The 5000-nt window shown below is 53.3% G+C and overlaps 1 non-coding gene across 1 annotated transcript; it reads right to left on the bottom strand.

Annotated features, from left to right (window-relative positions):
- Nucleotides 1-311: 311 nt before the first annotated feature.
- Nucleotides 312-2204, bottom strand: LOC126317850 (small subunit ribosomal RNA). The gene has a single exon (XR_007556962.1). It is a non-coding gene; the product is annotated as a small subunit ribosomal RNA (ribosomal RNA).
- Nucleotides 2205-5000: the final 2796 nt, after the last annotated feature.

The following is a 5000-nucleotide window of genomic DNA, read 5'->3' as shown; positions in this document are numbered from 1 at the left end:
CGGGACTGAGGCGTCTGACGGCCCCTGTTCCACTATTTTTTTGTGTCCAACGGCCTCACAGCCTATGGGCGTCGTACGGCTCCACACCGGAGCGGACAGGCACTCGGGCGAACGTCATTCAAAACCGGCGCCAGGCGCCAGGTACCGCAGGCCAGCCGCTCCAGAGCTTCAGCGCTCGTACCACACAACAACAACACTTCCGCTAGTTTTGAGAGGCACGCGTGGTTCCGCACGCGGCGCACGGCCACTGCCGTACAGGTAGCGTGTTGCGCGACACGACACGCACATCGAAAGACATGCAGTCTAGTCGGTAATGATCCTTCCGCAGGTTCACCTACGGAAACCTTGTTACGACTTTTACTTCCTCTAAATGATCAAGTTTGGTCATCTTTCCGGTAGCATCGGCAACGACAGAGTCGATGCCGCGTACCAGTCCGAAGACCTCACTAAATCATTCAATCGGTAGTAGCGACGGGCGGTGTGTACAAAGGGCAGGGACGTAATCAACGCGAGCTTATGACTCGCGCTTACTGGGAATTCCTCGTTCATGGGGAACAATTGCAAGCCCCAATCCCTAGCACGAAGGAGGTTCAGCGGGTTACCCCGACCTTTCGGCCTAGGAAGACACGCTGATTCCTTCAGTGTAGCGCGCGTGCGGCCCAGAACATCTAAGGGCATCACAGACCTGTTATTGCTCAATCTCGTGCGGCTAGAAGCCGCCTGTCCCTCTAAGAAGAAAAGTAATCGCTGACAGCACGAAGGATGTCACGCGACTAGTTAGCAGGCTAGAGTCTCGTTCGTTATCGGAATTAACCAGACAAATCGCTCCACCAACTAAGAACGGCCATGCACCACCACCCACCGAATCAAGAAAGAGCTATCAATCTGTCAATCCTTCCGGTGTCCGGGCCTGGTGAGGTTTCCCGTGTTGAGTCAAATTAAGCCGCAGGCTCCACTCCTGGTGGTGCCCTTCCGTCAATTCCTTTAAGTTTCAGCTTTGCAACCATACTTCCCCCGGAACCCAAAAGCTTTGGTTTCCCGGAGGCTGCCCGCCGAGTCATCGGAGGAACTGCGGCGGATCGCTGGCTGGCATCGTTTATGGTTAGAACTAGGGCGGTATCTGATCGCCTTCGAACCTCTAACTTTCGTTCTTGATTAATGAAAACATACTTGGCAAATGCTTTCGCTTCTGTTCGTCTTGCGACGATCCAAGAATTTCACCTCTAACGTCGCAATACGAATGCCCCCGCCTGTCCCTATTAATCATTACCTCGGGTTCCGAAAACCAACAAAATAGAACCGAGGTCCTATTCCATTATTCCATGCACACAGTATTCAGGCGGGCTTGCCTGCTTTAAGCACTCTAATTTGTTCAAAGTAAACGTGCCGGCCCACCGAGACACTCAACAAAGAGCACCCTGGTAGGATTTAAACGGGGTCCGCCTCGGGACGCGAAAGCACCCCTTCGGCTCGCCCCACCGGCAGGACGTCCCACGATACATGCCAGTTAAACACCGACGGGCGGTGAACCAACAGCGTGGGACACAAATCCAACTACGAGCTTTTTAACCGCAACAACTTTAATATACGCTATTGGAGCTGGAATTACCGCGGCTGCTGGCACCAGACTTGCCCTCCAATAGATACTCGTTAAAGGATTTAAAGTGTACTCATTCCGATTACGGGGCCTCGGATGAGTCCCGTATCGTTATTTTTCGTCACTACCTCCCCGTGCCGGGAGTGGGTAATTTGCGCGCCTGCTGCCTTCCTTGGATGTGGTAGCCGTTTCTCAGGCTCCCTCTCCGGAATCGAACCCTGATTCCCCGTTACCCGTTACAACCATGGTAGGCGCAGAACCTACCATCGACAGTTGATAAGGCAGACATTTGAAAGATGCGTCGCCGGTACGAGGACCGTGCGATCAGCCCAAAGTTATTCAGAGTCACCAAGGCAAACGGACCAGACAAGCCAATCCGATTGGTTTTGATCTAATAAAAGCGTCCCTTCCATCTCTGGTCGGGACTCTGTTTGCATGTATTAGCTCTAGAATTACCACAGTTATCCAAGTAACGTGGGTACGATCTAAGGAACCATAACTGATTTAATGAGCCATTCGCGGTTTCACCTTAATGCGGCTTGTACTGAGACATGCATGGCTTAATCTTTGAGACAAGCATATGACTACTGGCAGGATCAACCAGGGAGCTGCGTCAACTAGAGCTGAGCAGCCGGCCGCCCGGGAGTGTGTCCCGGGGGCCCGCGCGAACACGCAAGCGTCCGCTCAATTATTCTGCAAACAGGAGGAGGCCGAGCTCCCCTGCACGATACACCTCGAAACCCTCTCAGGTCCCGGCGGCGCGCAGCGCCGTCCTAGGTACTTGGTCGGTTTCGAGAGAGGCGCAATCGCCCGGAGTTAGGCGAGTAGACGGTTTTAGTGCGAACACCCTTGCTCCCAACTGAGCTTGCCGCTGCCGACAGAGGCCCGGGAGCGTGCTGTCGTGGCATTGCCGGCGGGAGACAACACGCGCCACCTATGGTGACCGGCAGCTCCAACGCCAGCGCCACACAAGGGCAAAGCCCCACTTGGGTGCAGAAGCGAACTCTCCCAGCACAGCGCACGCGCCAACACGTCCGCACAACTGCGATACAAACCACCTGCGAGAACCGCTGGGGCGACCGAGCAGCAGACGGCGTCGCGGCGCCGAGTGCCAGGCGGCGGCGCATCCTCAACGCACACAGTCCTCAATCAGACCAGCACACTGCAGATGTCCACCGCGCTTCGCACCGGGCTCGGCTGAACCAACTTTGGCCGCCAGGCGCCGCGTGCAGGGTGCGCCGCAGCGTAGCTGCACCGCCTGCCGGGCCCGTCGGCTGGCGCTCCTGCCACTCGGCGCCCCCCACCAGCCGCCTGTTGCGCGTGCGCCCACGCAGCGCGCGGCCAACACGCCGGGCGGCCCCCCTTCACCGGCCGGGAACAGTCCCACCAAGCCACCGCCGCGTATCGCTTCATACCCACATGGACCTAGTCACGTGTGTGGATGTGGCGGGGTACCGCTGAAACAACCGGTTAATAGCTGTACCGATCGTCGCCATCACAGATTCACCTCCAGCGTGAACAACCGCTCAAACAACGGATTAACACGCGATCTAGTGTTTGGGCAGTAAACGTAGATGTCCACCTACATTTGCGAATTCAACAATTCTTGCATGCCAGGATGTCATGTGTCACGACACGCTACATCAGACCACATACACACTGCGACATGTGCAGAAGAGAACACGTGGAAGGTGGCCCGCGCACGTATGCGATGTCCCTTCCGCGATCCACTGTCAACCGGCATCTGCGGCATGTCCCAGATATGGAACGCGGTCCACCAGGGTAGCACTTTGTGTGAGGCAATACGACAAAGTCGGAATACACGCGTCACTACATCAGACGGCTCACGCTGACCTGACCTGACCTGACCTGACCTGACCTGACTCACCGCACCACCACCCCCAGCGACCCAGGGTGACATACAATGCGTTCGTACGTTCCTCCCACACGCCTCTACGGCGTACCACAGTGCAACCTAGCTGTTATTGGGAGACGAGACAAGTAGCATCGAGCACAACATATGGAAATTGAGATTCGACACCGTTGGGCACAGCCAGCGTACGGTCACACGTATCACACTACTTCACTCTGTACGTAACGACCGATGATCGGTACAGCGTGTGGGTTACGCGTACGACATCAGCGGACAATGGACACAGACCATACCACGACGTACACTGAGGGCGTCGACATCTGAATGCAACTGAACAGCTGCGAGGCTCATTTAACACTCAAACGCCAGACCGACCAGCTTGAGAGGACAGAGACACAAAGAGGGGGACAGAGGGGGGGGGGGGGCGGCGATATAGTCCTATTGCAGTACAATTGACAGTGGATAGCGGGAATATGTGGAAAGTAAGCAACACTCGCAAGACATCTACATGAGGATAACAACGACACCAGAGATTCCGAGCAGTGAACTATGTTAGGCAAAGGGACAACGTGGGTTAGGTTAAGGGACAACGTGGGTTAGGTTAAGGGACAACGTGGGTTAGGTTAAGGGACAACGTGGGTTAGGTTAAGGGACAACGTGGGTTAGGTTAAGGGACAACGTGGGTTAGGTTAAGGGACAACGTGGGTTAGGTTAAGGGACAACGTGGGTTAGGTTAAGGGACAACGTGGGTTAGGTTAAGGGACAACGTGGGTTAGGTTAAGGGACAAATTGAGTTAGGTTAAGGGACAACGTGGGTTAGGTTAAGGGACAAATTGAGTTAGGTTAAGGGACAAATTGAGTTAGGTTAAGGGACAAATTGAGTTAGGTTAAGGGACAAATTGAGTTAGGTTAAGGGACAAATTGAGTTAGGTTAAGGGACAAATTGAGTTAGGTTAAGGGACAACGTGGGTTAGGTTAAGGGACAAATTGAGTTAGGTTAAGGGACAAATTGAGTTAGGTTAAGGGACAAATTGAGTTAGGTTAAGGGACAAATTGAGTTAGGTTAAGGGACAACTTGAGTTAGGTTAAGGGACAACTTGAGTTAGGTTAAGGGACAACTTGAGTTAGGTTAAGGGACAACTTGAGTTAGGTTAAGGGACAACTTGAGTTAGGTTAAGGGACAACTTGAGTTAGGTTAAGGGACAACTTGAGTTAGGTTAAGGGACAACTTGAGTTAGGTTAAGGGACAACTTGAGTTAGGTTAAGGGACAACTTGAGTTAGGTTAAGGGACAACTTGAGTTAGGTTAAGGGACAACTTGAGTTAGGTTAAGGGACAACTTGAGTTAGGTTAAGGGATAATGTGGTACAACCAGAGTTAGGTTAAGCGATAATGTGGTACAGCCACAGTTAGGTTAAGCGATAATGTGGTACAGCCACAGTTAGGTTAAGCGATAATGTGGTACAGCCACAGTTAGGTTAAGCGATAATGTGGTACAGCCACAGTTAGGTTAAGCGATAATGTGGTACAG

This window comes from Schistocerca gregaria, unplaced genomic scaffold (genome assembly GCF_023897955.1).
Source record: "Schistocerca gregaria isolate iqSchGreg1 unplaced genomic scaffold, iqSchGreg1.2 ptg000649l, whole genome shotgun sequence".
NCBI lineage: Eukaryota > Metazoa > Arthropoda > Insecta > Orthoptera > Acrididae > Schistocerca > Schistocerca gregaria.
Note: the sequence above shows the minus strand (reverse complement) of the source record. Positions and strands in the feature narration are given on the sequence as shown.